Source organism: Aethalodelphis obliquidens, unplaced genomic scaffold (assembly GCF_003676395.1).
Source record: "Aethalodelphis obliquidens isolate GAN/ISIS:26980383/991018 unplaced genomic scaffold, ASM367639v1 scaffold15, whole genome shotgun sequence".
NCBI lineage: Eukaryota > Metazoa > Chordata > Mammalia > Artiodactyla > Delphinidae > Aethalodelphis > Aethalodelphis obliquidens.
Window position 1 is genome coordinate 12,254,297 of NW_020837959.1, and position 19,227 is coordinate 12,273,523.

The window sequence follows — 19,227 nt, forward strand, 5'->3', positions numbered from 1 at the left end:
ATCCTTATTTTAATATTGTAAGCATCTAATCAAAAGGGAAGGAGGAGATTTTTAAGGGTAATGAATAAAGAGATTCCCTAATGGGAGAAATTCCTATAAACTTGGGGTGGATAACAGACATCCTGACAACTGAGACCAGTTTTGGTATCCAGAAAACCTATTAGGTGGGAACTGTCCTTTCAGCAGCAGGCCTGCCTGCCATTTTTGGAGAGTCTGTAATGCTCAGCCTTCTCGGAATTTATTGCACTTGAAACTGATTTCCCATGGAGAGAGTCCTGTTTGTTTTATGAGTGTTCTCTTCCCTAAAGAAAATAGCTCAGATATTGTATAAAGGCAGTTCACAAGAATAGACATTTATTTCCAAAGCAGATTAGATGGTATAAGGTAAAGAACCTTGAACTTGGGTTGAATGGATTTGGGTCTTTAGTTTCTTACTGGTTATGTGAACTTGAGTAGGCACTTAATGTCTTTAAAGCTCAATTTCTCATCTATAAGATGGAATAATAATGGTTGTTAAGGTATGATATTACTAGTCACGAAAGTTCTAACATCACATTATAATTGGAAATGAAATGGAGGCGCAGAAAACTTTTTAATCCTGCTCACTCCCGATTAGCTGCCTTTGCTTTGGGCGGATTAACTGGGAAAACAGCCAGCTCTTGATGCCTTTCTCTTTAGCTTATGAGACCTCTATTAAGTTCTGGAGGTATATTTGCTAGGTTACAACTCCCTGTACAAAAGGGTGAGGTTGGAAAAATGGAAAACTGCAAGTTTCTCTCAACTGGGACCTGAAATCTAGGTAGTTTAGGATATTTGAAGTTTGTTACAAGGCACTGCACTGTCTGTCTGATCATGATATAATACTACAGGAGGCAAGACTCCTTAATGAGAGAGCATCAGAATCCTCTCTGGCTACTGCTCTTGGCTTTATGGGCTTCCATGTTGATGGGCATGTTCTAGAAATGGGAGGAGGCTGGAGAAATCAGGCCTATAAAACTTCTGTGAAAGCTTCTCTCAGCTGTGGTAGAATTTGGTCTTGCCTGTCATTTCTGGTTTATCGGGTGCTGAATGTAAATAAAGTAAGGTTCTCCCAAATGAACACTCTGTAATTTTTTCTAAGTTGCTCCAGGACTCCAAAGAACTACAGTTACTTGTCCTGGTAGTTGTGAGCACATGTACTTTCTGTATCACTACTTATTATGAGAGTCAGTTTACATGGTATAAATGAAACTATTATAATCTGTAACTGTACACAGATTTAAGGTGATGGTATTATTTACAGATGTTTGTATTAATAGTTAACATGGTACAAAGAAAAAAGGTTGGCTTTGTTTCCTCATCTGTAAAATGGGAATAATACTTCTTCATAGGAGTGCTGTAAAAGTTAGGATAGTATTTGTAAATGCACATAGCATGGTGTCTGCATAGTAGTTACTTGGTAATTGTCAGCTATTATTAGTTAGATGGATTTGGGTGCTAAATAACAAATAGACCTTAAATAAGTAATTACTCTTAAAGCTACATGTGATATAAATGTGTAATCACAGTTGTGTGTGTATAAAATATATATGTATATTTTCTATTAGTCTTTCAATTATGCAGAATAAAATAGTATGTGGATGGATTAAAGAATAGTTAATAGACACTGGGCTGATAAAGAAGATTTCTCTTTCCCGTACTGATGTTATCAGTTGCCTAGACAAGAGCCAGCAAAAAAGATGAGAACTGTTGAAAAGTTGTTTACTGAAAATAAAAAAGCTGAACAGTTCACATTTCTTCAGCTGCTTTTTATCAAAATGTTCAAGCCCCTCTCTGGAGCAGTGAGTTTCAGTCAGAGCATGCCAGCCAGGGGTGAGTGAAACCTTATTCCCAAGGGCACTGCACACAATAGGCCCTCAGCAAATTGCTGAATGGAACACAGGCAGGGGAAATTTGGCCTCCATTCCTTTTGCTCTCTCTCTCATAGTTTTACATACGAAATGCACCGCATGTCTGCGGGTGGTTGGATTCATTTTAGGGAGGCAGTAGAATTTGGAGGCCAGGCTCACAGGCTCCAGAGCCAGCCAGCATGAGAGTTCAAATAATGGCTTCACAACGTACATGCTGCTTGATCTTGCCTAAGTTAATTAACTTTTCTTAGCCCCAGTTTCATCTTCTATGAAATAGAGATAACAGGAGTACCTTTCACCATGTTTTAAAATACCTGGCATAGAGCCTGGCATAGAGCAAACGCTTAATAAATGCTGGCTGTCATTACTAATGCAGATTGGAACCTCCAAAATTTGTAAATTTAATGCTGATTGCACATCTACCTGTTTATTACGTTTTTATACTCGTATTATATAAGCAATGCATAATAATTGCGGTTAAGAAAAAATTTTGGGGTTTGACTTGATCAGCACAGAGGATTTCAAGGCCATTTTCAGCTTTAAATACTACAGTTGCACTGTCCAATGTGGCAGCCACTAGCCATTATGGCTATTGATCATTTGAAATGTGGCTAGTTTGCATTAAGGTGTGCTTTAAGTGTAAATTTCAAAGACAGTAGGAAATTAAGAATCATAATTTTATATTGGTCACATGTAGAAATGATATTATATTAGGTTAAATAAAATATATTATTATATTTACTAATAAGCTATCATTATTAACTATATTAATAAATTTGACTATTTTCTCTTTTTAATATATGGCTACTAGAAACTTTAAAATTTACGTATGTGATTTGCATTTGTAGTTCACATTATATTTTTATTGGACTGTGCTTTCCTAGAGAATAAAATAACCAACTAGCTAAACATAGGTGTCCTGAATACCTTTTTCATTTAGATTTAGGAAGTGACTTGTCACCAAGTGAAAATCAGTTACCTTACAGGGCTTTCCGTTGCTTCCAGTTTTCCGAGTTGAGTCTCAGGGATTTGAAGACATGGTACAGCACTTTCTGAGCGTGTTCCTCGCTTAGGAATTTCCTTTCCCTGCTGGCTGGACATTAAATAGATTTGTGAACCTTTAGAAGGTAAGTAAGACTCCAAATTTGATCCTGTGGAGTAAATCCTTATGGGTTAAATCAGGACTGGTTAAGAGATGGGGGAAGGAAGAATATCTTTTATAATTTTGATGTTGATTATTTTCATTCAATGTGGTAAGTGGATTTAAAAACCACAGTTTAGTTTTTAAGTTTAATGTTTTTTCTTAGAACACATATAGGGTGAAAATAAGAGAATGGAAAAAGATATACACACAAACAGTATCCAAAAGAGAGCTGAAATGACTATATTAATGTCAGACAAAATAAATTTTAAGAAAAAATTGTTGTCAGAGACAAAGGAGGACATTTTATTATGATAAAAGGGTCAATCAATCAGGAAGACTTAACAATTATAAACACATGTACCTATCAACAGAGCCCCAAAATACGTGAAGTAAAACTTGACAGAACTGAAGGGAGAAATTCAACAAAATAGTTGGAGACTTCAATTTCCACTTTCAATAATGGATAGGACCACTAGGCAGAAGATTGACAGGAAATAGAAGACCTAACATATCTATCTGTAAGACACTCCATCCAACGACAGCAGAATATACATTCTTCTCAAGTGCATAGGGAACATTCTCCAGGATAGATCTTATGTTAAACCATAAAACAAGCCTCAGTATGTTTAAAAGGATTGGAATCATATGAAATATGTTCTCCATCCATAGTAAAATGAAATTAGAATTCAAGAACAAAAGGAAATTCACAAATAAGTGGAAATTAATCATCACCCTCCTAAATAACAAATGGCTTGGAGAAGTCACAAGAGAAATTAGGAAATACTGAGATGAATGAAAATGAAAACATAAGATACCAAAACTTATGGGATGTAGTGAAAGCAGTTCCCATAGGGAAATTCAGAGTTGTAAGCATTTTCATTAAAAAGGACAGACCTCAAATCAATAATCTAATCTAGTTTCTTAGAAACTAGAAAAGGGGCAAACAAAACCTAAAGCAAGCAGAAGAAATAATAAACAAGAAAAGGAAATAAATGAAGTAGGAAATAGAAAAACAATACAGAAAAAAAAGTTGTTTCTTTGAACACATCAAAAAAAATTGACAAACTTTGGGCTAGAGTGACCAGGAAAAAAGAAGACTCAAATTACTAAAATCAGAAATAAAAGAGGACATCACTACCAAACTTTCAGAAATAAAAAGAATTATAAAGGAATGCTATGAACAATTGTATGCTAACAAATTAGATAACCTAGACGAAATGGGAAAATTCCTAGAAAAATCACAATTTCGAAAGTGAATTCAAGAAATAGAAATCTGAATAGACCTGTAACAAAGAACTGAATAGAATTAATAATTAAAAAGACTTGTCACAAAATTCCAGGACTAGATGTCCTCACTGTAAATGAATGTTCTACCAAACATTCAAAGAAGAGTTAGCACCAATCTTTCTTAAACTCTTCCAAAAATTAGGAGCAGAGTGAACACTTATTTTATGAGGCCGGTGTTAACCTGATACTAAAACCAAAGAAAAATAACTCAGAAAAACTATGTACAAGGCTTCCCTGGTGGCGCAGTGGTTAAGAATCCACCTGCCAATGCAGGGGGCGCAGGTTCGAGCCCTGATCCGGGAAGATCCCACATGCCGCAGAGCAACTAAGCCCATGCGCCACAACTACTGAGCCTGCGCTCCAGAGCCCGCAAGCCACAACTACTGAAGCCCGTGTGCCTAGAGCATGTGCTCCGCAACGAGAAGCCACCGCAATGAGAAGCCCACACACCACAATGAAGAGTAGCCCCCACTCGCTGCAACTAGAGAAAGCCCACGCACAACAACGAAGATCCAATGCAGCCAAAAACAAATAAAATAAATAAATTTAAAAAAAAGAAAACTACATACCAGTATAAATATTGATGCAAAAATTCTCAACAAAATCATAGAAAATTGAATCCAGCAACATATAAAAAGGATTATATACCATGACCAAGTGGAATTTATCCCAGGAATGCCAGGTTAGTATATAAGAAAATCAATCAATGTAATATACTAATAGAATAAAGTACAAAGATCACATGATCATCTCAGTTGATGCAGAAAAAGTGTTTGACAGAATCCAACACCCTTTTGTGATTTAAAAAAACCCAACAAAACACTCAACAAAATAAGAATAGAAGAAAACTTCCTCAACCTGATAAAAGCCATCCATGAAAAACCCACAGCTAATATCATACTTACTGGGAAAAAAATGAATGCTTTCTTCCTGAGATCAAGAATAAGACAAGAATGTCCATTCTCACAATTTCTTTTCAACATTGTACTGGAGATTCACAGTGACCTGATCTTGTATAGGAAAAAATCCTGATGAATTCACAAAAATGCTATTAGAATAAATGAATTCAGCAAGGTTGCAGGACACAAGATCAATATACAAAAATCCATTATATTTCTATACGCTAGCAATGACCAATCAAAAAAAATGAAATTAAGGAAATCCCATTTATAATAGCATCAAAAAATAATATAATACTCATGAACAAATTTAACAAAAGAAGTATAACACTTTCATGAAAATCATAAAATATAGCTAAAAGAAATTTATGAAGACCTAGATAAATGGAAAGACATCCCATATGCATGGATTGGAAGACTTAATATTAAGATGGCAATACTCTCCAAATTCATCTATAGATTTAAGGCAACACCTATCAAACTTTCAACTTCTTTTTTTTTTTTTCAGAAATGGACAAGCTGATCCTAAAATTCGTATGAGTTGCAAGAGACTACAAAGAACCAAAAGAGTCTTGAACAAAACAAAATTGGAGGACTCACACCTTGATTTTTAAGCTTACCACAAAGCTACAGTAATCAAAACGCTGTGCTACTGGCATAAGGATAGACCCATAGATTAATGAGAATAAATAGAGAATCTAGAAATAAACTTTCTATTTGTGGTCAGTTGATTTTTGACAAGGGTGCTGTGATGGTTAATTTTGTTTCAACCTGACTAGGCTATGGTGCCCAGTTGTTTGGTCAAACACTAGTCTAGATGTTGCTGTGAAGGTATTGTGGATGTAAGTAACATTTACAATTAGTTGATCTAAGTAAAGCCGATTACCCTCCATAAGGTGAGTGAGTCTCATTCAACCAATGGAAGGCCTTGATAGCAAAGACTGAGGTTTACAGAGAAAGAAGCAATTCTGCTTCAAGACTGCAACATAGAAAAACCTGCTGGCTTCCTTTGCAAATTTCAGACTCCAGACTACAAAATCAACTTTTATCTGAATTTCCACTTGTTGGCCTGCCCGACGATTTCAGACATGCCAGGCCTAACAATCATGGTACCTAATTCTTTAAAATAAATCTCTCTATAATATATCCTAATGGTTCTTTGGAGAATGCTGATGTATCTAGGTACCAAGACCATTCAGTGTGAAAGAACAGTCATTTTAACAAAGGTTGCTGGTACAACTGGATATCCACATGCAAAAGAATGAAGCTGGACTGCTACTTTGCACCGAATACAAATCTCAAAATGAAGCACAGACCTCAATGTGGGAGCTAGAGCTATAACATTCTCAGAAAAACACATAAGACCAAATCTTCATGGCCTTGGATTAAGCATGGGTTTCTTAGACATGACACTAAAATCACAAAAAGACAAAGGAAAAAAAATAGAAAAATAGGACTTTAACGTTTGTGCTTCCAAGGAAGCCATCAGGAAAGTGAAAAGACAATCCATAGAATGGGAGAAATATTTGCAAATCAAACATCTGATAAAGGACTTGAATCGGAATGTATAAAGAACTTCTACAATTCTATAGCAAAAAAACAACGCAATTAAAAAATGGCAAAATATTGAATAGACACTTCCTCAAAGAACATATATGAATACAGATAGCTAATAAGTACATTAAAAGATGCTCAACATCATTAGTTATTAGGGAAATGTAAATCAAAACCGCAATGAGATACCAGTTCATACCCACTCAGATGGCTATAATAAAAAAGACAATAGCAAGTGGTGGTACAGAGATTGGTGGAGAAATTGGAACCCTTATACACTGCTGATGGGCACATAAAATGGTGCAGTCAGTTTGAAAAACAGCTTGGCAGTTCTTTAAAAGTTAAACATAGAACTACCATATGACTCAGCAATTCTACTCAAGTGTATACTCAGGTGATGTGGAAACATATGTCTACACAAAACTTGTATCAATACATGAATGGTCATAGCAACATTATTCATAAGAGCCAAAAAGAATTAACAATCCAAATGTCCGCCAACAGATAAAATGTGGCTTATCTATACAATGGGATATTATTTGGCAATTAAAAGAAATGAAGTACTGACACATGGTACAACGTGGATGAACCTTAAAAACATTATAAGTGAAAGAAACCTGACATAAAAAGTCACATTTTTTTGGTTACATTTATCTGAAATGTCCAGAATCAGCAAATTCAGAGAGACAGAATGTGGATTCGTGGTTGCCAGGAGCCTGGGGGAGGGGAGGGGGCAGGAGAGGAAGGGAGGGAATGTGGAGTGACTAGTAATGGGTATGGAGTTTCTTTGGGGGGATGAAATGTTCTGGAATGTGAGGGATGCACAACTCTTGTAAATATACTAAACACTCAATTGTACACTTTAAAAGAATGAACTTTATGGTATGTGAATTATATCTCAATAAAGCTGGTATTTTAAAAAGTGCTTTTTCTTAGAGAGCTGAAGGAAATTGATGCAGATCTCAATTACTGATTTTTTTCCCTATTTTTTCTATTTTTCCACAATATATTTAGCTCCGTTCAGAATACGTGGATGGTAACATTCATAACCCTCAAACCTTCTGAGCATTCCTGAGCCAATACGTGGGGCGAAGAGGAGATCCAGATGAGATGTAGCCTGTGTATTTTCCTCTCCATTTACTTGCTATTTATGGCAAGTACCTTACAGTTTGGACACAATGACATACACATTTTACCTCATGCATTATGATAACATACATAATGGAATATTAATTGTGACATCAATGCACAGCTCAAACTTGCATCCACTGGCAGGATAGATTTTTTTAACTGTCTTCAGTTAATAAGGAAGAAACAAACAAAAGAACTTCATAATAGTTCATATCCCTCAATTCTCCCCACTCTACATGTAGTACCTCTTCATACCCTATTTTACTATATTAGTATTTATTTAACAAACATTTCCCTTGGTCATTTATTTAGCAAATATTTAATGGCACCTTCTCTGAAGTGGGCACTGCAGGGGTTCGTAGTGAGCAAGTGGAACTTCACGGAGTTTACAATCCTTTGAACGAAGCCAGACAATAAAGTAAACTGAGTAGATCATTTCTTATTGTGACACATGACAAGAAGAGGATAATGGGATCATGAATGACGGGGGAGGAGTTGGGTCTCCACCCAGAGGACACAGTCCTTTGAGGGGAGGTGATGTTTGAGCTGAGACTTGAATGATGAGAAGACACATGAAGAAACGGGGGAAATCCCCCAAGCAGAGGAAACAGCGAGTACAAAAGCCCCGAGGCAAAAAGAGAGTCTGGTGTGTTCCAGCCAGGGAAGAAGGGTACAGCTAGAGGGGAGTCAGCTGTGAGGAAAGGGGCTCGGAGGTAAGCAGGGGCTAGATGACCCAGGGGCACTGTGATAGTTCAGTGGTGTGATGTATTCTAAGTGGAATGGGAAGCCAACGGGTTAAGTCAGGAATGTGACCTGAAAAACAGTTTCAAAAGATCATTCTGGCTGCTATATAGGAAACAGACTGTAGGAGAGAAGTGAGGAAGCTGTGTGAGCATTAGGAAGTCACTGTAGTACTCGAGGTCAGAGAAGGTGCTGGCTTGGATCAACAGAGATCATGTCTGAGGTGGTCAGATTTAGATAGTATTCTTCTGAAAATACATCAGGACGCAGGGTGCAGAGGCAGATCCAAGTTTTATGGGATCTGAAACGTACACAGTCTGAGGGCCCTCTGTAAGAAAAATTAAAATCTGAACAGAAAATGAGGTTCCCTGCAAGGCTTCTATGCAAGTGAAGGGCCCGGCAGCTGAAGCTTCTCGAGCTTCATGGTAGGTCCTCCCCTGATGGGGGTGAGACAGAGGAATCAAGGATGCCTAGGTTTGGAGTCTGAGCACCGGTGATGTCATTAAGATGATCTGTTTGGGGTAAGGTCTGGAGAGAAGAAAACAAGAGTTGGGTTTTGTTCATGGTGAATTTGAGATGCCACTAGGCGTTCGAGTGATGATGTCCAGCAAGTAGTTGGACAGAGGGGTCAGGACATCAGGAAGAGGGCAAGCCTGGAAATATCAACTTCAGTTATCACATTCATGACATTTAAAGGTGTGGAAGTGGATGACATTGCCTGGGGAAGAGAGAAGGCGGCCAAGGACTCAGCCCTGAGACATCCCAACACTAGCGGTCAGGCAGAGGAGGTTCCTAATTCATTAATAATACAAATGTAATCATAAGAGAGAACTGGCACATTGAACATGTCACCTTATATTCGAATTCCCTTTGATCTCTGGTTGCAAGGGCCTTTTAACACCTAGGAGTCCACTAATGAATGTAAAGATAGTCGGAAGAACAAGTAGGCACAAATGTTAAAGAGAAGGTCAATTGCACAGCATTTTATTTGAGGGAATTATTTTTATTTTTCATATTTCAGGAAAAGTAGTAGTGGTGGTGCTGCTAAGGAAATACTATTTTCTCTAAACCTTCAACCATTCAGCCCTCCTACAGTCTCATCTAATTCTCCACCTCTCACTTAGAAATCACGCTTTAAACAATATGGAATTCAAATAATTCTTTAAAGAATTAGATCACATTGATATCTAAGATGTCAGATGCTGTCCTCTTCCCGTCTCAATCTAAGCTCTTATCTAATTTTTGTTCACACTTACGTTTTTGCTCGGTCATCAGAGATAATAGCCCAGGCCCTTTTAAGGAACGTAGAAAGGAAGTGGGCAAAGCAGGAATGTGTTTTAATTTCTATCTGCCATGTACAGTAAGAGTGATATTGGAAACATGTTAGAAAAATGCTACTGTTACATGGATCCAGCTCTACCACAGGCCAAATATTTCCTCTTAAACCTAATTACAGATAGAACTTAGCTTAAGATGGGAATATTGGTACTTGTATCTAAACACCATCATTATAAAGGGATTCCATTATATGTTACAAATCAGGCTTGTTATAATCAGTCTTCTCTGTGTATATGTGTGTGTGTGTGTGTGTGTGTGTGTGTGTGTATAATTTCATATGGTGATAGGTTATAAGACATATTAAACCAAGGTAAGGAGATAGAAAGTGAAAGAGGTACTATTTTTAATAGGGTAGTCAAGGAAGACCTTTCTGGAGAGGTGACATTTTAGCGCCCAAGAATGGACTGCTTCATGGAAATTACTTTTCAGAAAGAGAAACGTTATTTAAAAGATTCATATTAAAAATGCTCAACCATTTTTTAGATCAGATTTTAAAGTTCATAATAATAGCTAACGAGATTTTGATCTCTCTGTGTTTGTGCTAAGCTTCTGTATTTTAATCTCATTTGATCTTCATCTTCAACCAATGAGGCTTCAACCATTTTGTCAAGAAAAAGTACATTGGGGTCAGGATCAAACTGGTTCCAGCTACAGCTCCACCACTAACCAGCTGTGATGCTGACCTGGGCCCTCAGTGCTTCCCTAGGTCTCCATTTCCTCACCTGTAAATTGGGATAGTTGGGCGAGATCCCAAGGGCATCTTTCCAGCTCCAACATTTGAGGGTAATTAAGTCAATTATTGCACTGTGTTGAAATAGATGACTACAGAGGCCACTTAGAGTCGCTTGTCCTGAAACAAAACTGCTCTGTGTCTCTGGGATTTGAGGTCTTATATCTGCCTGCTTTTTAGAAGTTTTTTCTTTTCTTCTTCTTTTTTTTCTTCTTCCATTTTTCCTGTCAGTCAGCTGCCACTTCTTGTCGCGGCCAACGTGAAATGGCAGCTGCCTCTACTTGTCAGCTGCTCTGATCATCTGGTTTGCTATGTGCTCTGGAGACTAAATAACCGAGGACATTAAATGGTACATGAAATAGGCAAAGCTGAGCATATTTTCAGTGGAGTCCCATGCATGAGCTTTACAGTTGGCCACTTGGGTATTTTTCATTTAGGGGTTAACTGTGTTCCAGAAGCTTAACTCTGCTAAGATGCTGACACAATGCCCCGGCACAAAGCTGTCTCTTACTGCTAGTGTTATGGAGGTTCCAACATATACACATATAAACACAAGTGACAGAGCAATGAAGCAAAACTGTTTAGGAAGGTCTAAATTAGACTTTATATAATAAAAGCATTGCCATTGACAAGTCCCCTGTATCTAATTCTTTTCTCTGTAATTGTGGCTTTTTTATACCTAGTTAGGGGGCTAAGTTCTCAGAGAGGCATTTGAGTAAGGTAGTCCATCAAGTAAGTAGTCTTCTGACTACTTAGTGATTTAGTTTTCCCACAATAAAAATGAATTATGTTTTTCCTCATTTACCATTTCCTGTGGTCCCAGAAAATTAAGATAACTTGTCCTCAGCCTCTGAGAGGAAACAGCCAGAATGTATAGAGGCCTAAGATGGGAACGCTAAAGATTTTAAACAGAACTTATTTTGAGACGCTTGAGAAATTAAAGAATCAAACTGCTTTTAAGTACTTATTTTTCTGTAGGAAAGTGGGGTAGAGAATCCTGGTGGATTGGATTTTGATTCATGGGTGAATAGAAGGTGAAATGATCAAGAAATGAATCTCAGAATGTAGAGGAAACAGTAGGAGATTTTTGTTTTAAAGGAAATAAAGAATGCAATTAACAGTGGCCAGAGACAGAACAAAATATATCTGCTAGTTTTAGTCTTACTTGGGTGCTGCAAGGATCCTGATCAGGGAAAACAGCTGTGCCCATTCATGGGTCCCGGAAAGGTTTTTCTCCAGAACCACCTAAATGAAATAAAAACTCATTTTAACTCTTTCAGAATGACTACTGAGATCAGTAGGACAATAGTCTACATTTTTTGGAGCAACTCTAATCAAGTGATGTTTCCTTAAGTCCACGGAGGCAGTCACCAGCTAATTTAAAACACAATATCAAGGAACAACTTGCAATCATTGAATTCGCATTCTTTCATTCTTGGTTTCTGTCTAGTCCCATTCTCAGAATCATTTTTTCTGGCCTTTCCTCTCTCGTCGGAACCACTAAGGGGACTCCGGATGGTGAGAGAGGGAAAAGGCCCTCCAGGATCTCACACAGAAAGACTTGCCCTCCAGAATCACCCTAATTTGTCCCTCAGTGTGGATTGATAAGTTCTTACATTTTTTTCATCTAAATCTCAGGTCTGGGGATGACTTACCTTAGTCCAAGCTATTCTCAGCACTATAGTTGCTCCAGTCGTGGGATGTCATTAATCCCACAGTTCCAACCTCATGGCTCAGAAACATCACCATGGAGACCTCTGACTACAATTGTGACCCGCTGCAGGTCAGCAGTGCCATGCTGCTGGCCCACTTCAACTTGCCTGCCATACAAGCTTTCCAGGTGGCTCGCTCATTCAGATGTTATCGGCTGACCTAACTGTCCCCAAAGCCACAGAAGGGACAGGAGCTCTGGCCTTTGAGAACTCAAAACATGTGGTTGGGGGTTACTAGGACCCCAAATGTATCAGCAACTTCAGCTTTGAAACTACTCAGTTTCTTTACCTAGGGTTTCAATTCTATTCCACTATTCAATACTAAAAACAGAAACTCATCTCTCAAACGGACAAAGATAAATTTATATAGAAGCAGAAGGAAATTCCCTGTTAAATAAGTTTATGGCATTTCGGTCTGTTTAAGTTCTTATAGGATATATTGATTTATCAGATTTGGCCTCCATTGTCTTGGTCCTTGATGACCACTACATTTAATATTTCTTCATTCTGTTTCTTAATTTTCATCGATAATTAATGAAAATCAAACTTTTTGGTTTCTGAAATTGTTTCATAAGACACATGCAGATCCCTTTACAAAGGTTGGTTTTTTTCTTGGTAAAATATGAGGTCTAAGCACTTTCAAGGTCTCTCTGCAAATCCTGAAAGTTCTTTGGTGCAATTCCCTGCTTCTTTGTCCTCACTTCCATCACGTGTTGTTTGTTCTGACGTTATGGCTGGTGGGCAGGGGTCATGGCAGTGAGGTACCCTCATGGCGTTTTGCTTAAGGATCCTACCAAGAGTCCAAAACCAGAAGTTTTGCAGGTTAAGAGCCAAGGACTGAATGGTTACAAACTGATTGTAAGATGTATGATGAACGTATTAAAAGAATGAATTCCAGCCATTCCTTCAGTCCCTGGGAAATTGACCAGTTGCTGGCTGACCTCAGCTGCCCTGGCTGACCTTTGGACATTTCAAACCTACACCAAAGACTGGAATATGGGGAATATCTATTGATCTCTTCATCAGCAGGTACAACAGGTGGAAAACAGTTGAGTAAGGAGCATCATGGTGGATAAGGTAGGCTAGAAAATCAGCTATAGGAGAACTGGGGTGGACGTTTTGCCTTACGGCCTAAGTTGCCTTACATTCCACGTTAGTCACAGATGAGCTGTGAGAATCTTGGATAATCAGAAAACTCCATGATCTCTTCTTTTTCTTTTTAAGATGTAAACCTTCTAATGATTACTTAGATATGGTGTCATTCTTTAGTTAACAATAGGTTTAGATCCTTCAAGCTGTTCATGTAGCCTTCACCATTTTACTACTATCTGAGATGGAGATGGGGAGGTTAGTGGTGGATAATGCAAATGTCTTTTGTTTTTGAAAAAAGAAAAACTCCTGTCATTATTTCCTAACTATTCAGTGAGCTCATACTGTGTTCAAGTGATCAACTGTGGTGGCTTCACCTGCCCCAGGTCATACCTTTATACCCTAAAATCTCAAACCACTACATCTACCCACTCACAAACTGGTACATACTTGTTTCCTTCCTACCATCGTTAGCCTTATTTTGGGGAATGTAGAGCCTGAAGACCTTAAAAAATAATTTAAAAAATTTTAAATGTTCATCTTTAAATTAAGCAACATAACAACTCAGAGGAAGGGAGTGGTCTGGAAGCAAAGCGCTGGCTTCCCCTCCCAAGGCTGCACCCTTCATGAACATGTCTATACTGAAACCCTGCTGAATTGCTTTTCTTGGGATGTATATCTTCATGCTACATCATACATTTGGTGAAACTCAGCTGTGCTCTTGGCTGGTTGAAGATGGATCACCCCATAATGTAATTCAGACAAAAGCTGGGTTTATTTTTTCAAAGGCCATGGGAAATTAAGCACATTTGCCCACTGGCTCATTTCTGGGCCAGGTTTTGCACCAATATGGAAGCCTGTTTGGCAGGACTTACCACTGCAACAGAGGACTTTCCCGAAATGCATCTTGATAGCTCTTTTAACTCGAAAGTTCATCTCTGCAGGAAGTGGGGACCTTTTGCTACATTTTATCCTTCACCTTCCATTCTATAAAAATCAAATTTAAGATAGGAAAATGCTTCTAAATTGTAGATTCATGGAACTAGAAAGAATTGGTACAATTCAAATTCATACAACCAGGACTCATATAATTCAGGTAATAGAGGACCGGATCTGAAGCAACCAAGAGATTAAGAATCTAATCTACACTTAACCTTTCAAAAAGAAATTTTTTCATGAGCAAAGGATCTGAATAGACCTTTCTCCAAAGATGACATACAAATCACCAATAAACACACAAAAAGATGCTCTCATCTAATCATCAGGGAAGTGAGAATCAAAACCACAGTGAGATACCACTTCACACTCACTAAAATGGCTAGAATCAAGAAGTCATAATAACAATGTTGGTGAGAATGTGGAGAAATTGGGACCCTCTTACACTGCTGGTGGGAATAAAAGTGGTGCAGCTACTTTGGAAACTGTCTTGCAGTTCCTTAAAAGTTAAACATAATTGTTATCATTTGACCCAGTCATTCCACATCTCGGTATATACCCAAGAGAAATAAATACATATGTCTACACAAGAACTTGCACATGAATGTTCTTAGCAGCATTATTCACAAAAGTCAAAGGTGGAAACAATTCAAATACCTATCAACTGATGAAGAGATAAACAAAATGTGGTATATCCATGCAATGGAGTATTATTTGGCAATCAAAAGGAATGAAGAACTGATACATGCTACGACATAAATGAACTTTGAAAACATGATGCTAAGGAAAGAAGACAGTCACACAAGACCACATATTATATGATTCCACTTACATGAAATGTTCCGAATAGGTCAATCTACAGAGACAGAGTAGATTAGTGGCTGCCTATGGCTAGGAGAAAGGGGGGGACAGGGAGTGATAACTAAAAGGTATGGGGTTTTTTTGAGTTGATGACAATGTTCTAAAATGGATTATATTTATGGTTGCACAACTGTGAATATACTAAAAAACGTTGACTTTTACACCTTAAATAGGGGAATTGAGTGGTATGTGAACCATATCTCTAGGTTTCCTATCTCAGTTTTTAATCATCCTGGCTGCCAGAAAATTCTTTTTCATATTTATCCTCATTCTTTTTGCTCAGTCTAAGCAAAACTCATTCCCTCTTGTTTTTTTTTTTTTCTGTTTTGTTTTGGTATAGACAGACAGAAGTAAAAAACGTCCTTATTAAACTTCCTGAACCATAATTCTTCTAATACTCAGAGGTCAGTATTAAATTAGCTGTTCTGAGGAAACAATGTTGGTGCCTTTTACCTTTTCTCATAAGATCCATTTTTACACCACTGTTTACCTTGGAGCTTCTTAACCACTCTGGGCCTCAGATTCCTAATCTATAAAATGAGAGTGTTGGACTAGATCTTAGAGACACCCTCCAGCTCTGAAGTTCTGTGAAAATGTCAATATCCTTTGAGAAAGCTGGACACATAAAAGACAGATATTTTCCTGAGCCACTGTAGGTATAACTATAATCAACTATGAAAAGAATATGGAAATGGATTGAAGTAGCCATGCTTTAAAATAAGTGAACACAGCATGAAGTGGACACAGCAAAAGACTAAGTCAGGTAACTTGATTTCTGCTTTTATGACTCGTGGTGAGAATTTGGAGAAGTCACATGACCGCTTGCATACATTTTCTTTTATGTAAAATGGGCTTCGTGTAACCTGCATAGCTCCCTCTAAGAAATGTTTCCGTATAATGAGTAAATAAGCAAATATTGTAATGCAAAGATTTTAACAATTGTTTATAGATGTATAATTCAAAACACAAATGCTGTCATTGAAAGACTTCTTTCCTTGGAGAAAATTTATGTCACCTAATTTTGGGGGTCGTCATTTTACTTTGGTCTCATCATCTCCTCTTAAAACATAATGAATATGGCATAGTAAAAAATAAAGCAAGGGACTTCCCTGGTGGCACAATGGTTAGGAATCTGCCTGCTAATGCAGGGGACATGGGTTCGAGCTCTGGTCTGGGAAGATCCCACATGCTGCAGAGCAACTAAGCCTGTGCACCACGGCTGCTGAGCCTGTGTTCTAGAGCCCGCGAGACACAACTACTGAAGCCCACATGCATGAGCCCATGCTGCGCAACAGGAGAAGCCACCGCAATAAGAAGCCCGTGCATCACGATGAAGATTAGCCCTGGCTCGCTGCAACTAGAGAAAGCCCGCACGCAGCAATGAAGACCCAATGTAACAAACAAACAAACAAAAAAAAGCAAGCATGGAAATAAAAGCATAATGAAATTATGATAAATGTGAACAAAGCTAAGAAGAACATAAAAAAATTAATAAAATATTTTCCTTTCAAATTTGGCCTTCTAAAAAGTCTACGTTAATTATAAAAATTGTTAAGCATATTTCTAGTTGACCTTCCGCCCACCTCTCTAATGATTTCACCGTGAAGTTGTCTTGTCTTTTTGGTCAAATCTCAGAAACCAGAAGTTAAGGGAACATGTCTAATTTCTCCTTTGTAACATCTCAATGCCTAAAACAATGCAGGTCCCTGGTATTTACTGAGGAAATACTGATGTTATTTGTTGCCTTGTAATAGAAGAGGTTTAACTGCTAAATGAAAATGTGACAATAAAAATTTTGCAGTCCAGCACTACATAATGATCAAGGGATCAATCCAAGAAAAAGATATAACAATTATAAATATATATGCACCCAACACAGGAGCACTTCAATACATAAGGCAACTGCTAACAGCTATAAAAGAGGAAATCGACAGTAACACAATAAGAGTGGGGGACTTTTAACACCTCACTAACACCAATGGACAGATCATACAGACAGAAAATTAATAAGGAAACACAAGCTTTAACTGACACAATAGACCAGATAGATTTAATTGATATTTATAGGACATTCCATCCAAAACAGCAGATTACACTTTCTTCTCAAGTGCACATGGAACATTCTCCAGGATAGATCACATCTTGGGTCACAAATCAAGCCTCAGTAAATTTAAGAAAATTGAAATCACGTCAAGCATCTTTTCCGACCACAATGCTATGAGATTAGAAATCAGTTACAGGGAAAAAAACAAACAACACAAACACATGGAGGCTAAACAATACGTTACTAAATAACCAAGAGATCACTGAAGAAATCAAAGAGGAAATCAGAAAATACCTAGAGACAAATGACAACATAAACACGATGATCCAAAACCTATGGGATGCAGCAAAAGGAGTTCTAAGAGAGAAGTTTACAGCAATACAAGCCTACCTCAAGAAACAAGAAAAACCTCAAATAAAAAATCTAACCTTACACCTAAAGAGACTAGAGAAAGAAGAACAAACACAACCCAAAATTTGTAGAAGGAAAGAAATCATAAAGATCAGAGCAGAAATAAATGAAATAGAAACAGAAAAAATAGCAAAGATCAGTAACACTAAAAGCTGGTTCTTTGAGAAGATAAACAAAATTGATAAACAATTAGGCAGACTCATCAAGAAAAAGAAGGAGAGGACTCAAATCAATAAAATTAGAAATGAAAAAGGAGAAGTTACAACAGACACCACAGAAATACACAGCATCCTAAAATACTACTACAAGCAACTCTATGCCAATAAAATGGACAACCTGGAAGAAATGGACAAATGCCTAGAAAGGTATAACCTTCCAAGACTGAACCAGGAAGAAATAGAAAATATGAACAGACCAATCACAAGTAATACAACTGAAACTGTGATTAAAAATCTTCCAACAAAGAAAAGCCCAGGACCAGATGGCTTCACAGGTGAATTCTATCAAACATTTAGAGAAGAACTAACACCCATTCTTCTCAAACTCTTCCAAAAAACTGCAGAGGAAGGAAGACTCCCAAACTCATTCTACAAGGCCACCATCATCCTGATACCAAAACCAGACAAAGATACTACAAAAAAAGAAAATTACAGGGCTTCCCTGGTGGTGCAGTGGTTGAGAGCCCGCCTGCTGATGCAGGGGACACGGGTTTGTGCCCTGGTCTGGGAAGATCCCACATGCCGTGGAGTGGCTGGGCCTGTGAGCCATGGCCGCTGAGCCTGTGCGTCCAGAGCCTGTGCTCCGCAACGGGAGAGGCCACACAGTGAGAGGCCCGCGTACCGCAAAAAAAAAAAAAGAAAATTACAGACCAATATCATTAATGAATATAGATGCAAAACTCCTCAACAAAATACTAGCAAACAGACTCCAACAACACATTAAAAGGATCATACACCATGATCAAGTGGGATTTATCCCAGGGATGCAAGGATTCTTCAATATACACAAATCAATCAATGTGATACTCCATATTAACAAATTGAAGAATAAAAACCATATGATCATCTCAGTACATGCAGAAAAAGCTTTTGACAAAATTCAACACCCATTTATGATAAAAACTCTCCAGAAGGGGGCTTCCCTGGTGGTGCAGGGGTTGAGAGTCCACCTGCCAATGCAGGGGACATGGGTTCGTGCCCCGGTCCGGGAGGATCCCACATGCCATGGAGCGCCTGGGCACGTGGGCCATGGCCTCTGAGCCTGCGCGTCTGGAGCCTGTGCTCTGCAACGGGAGAGGCCACAACAGTGAGAGGCCTGCGTACCGCAAAAAACAAACAAACAAACAAAACTCTCCAGAAAGTGGGCATAGAGGAAACCTACCTCAACATTATAAAGGCCATATACGACAAACCCACAGCAAACATCATTCTCAATGGCGAAAAACTGAGAGCATTTCCTCTA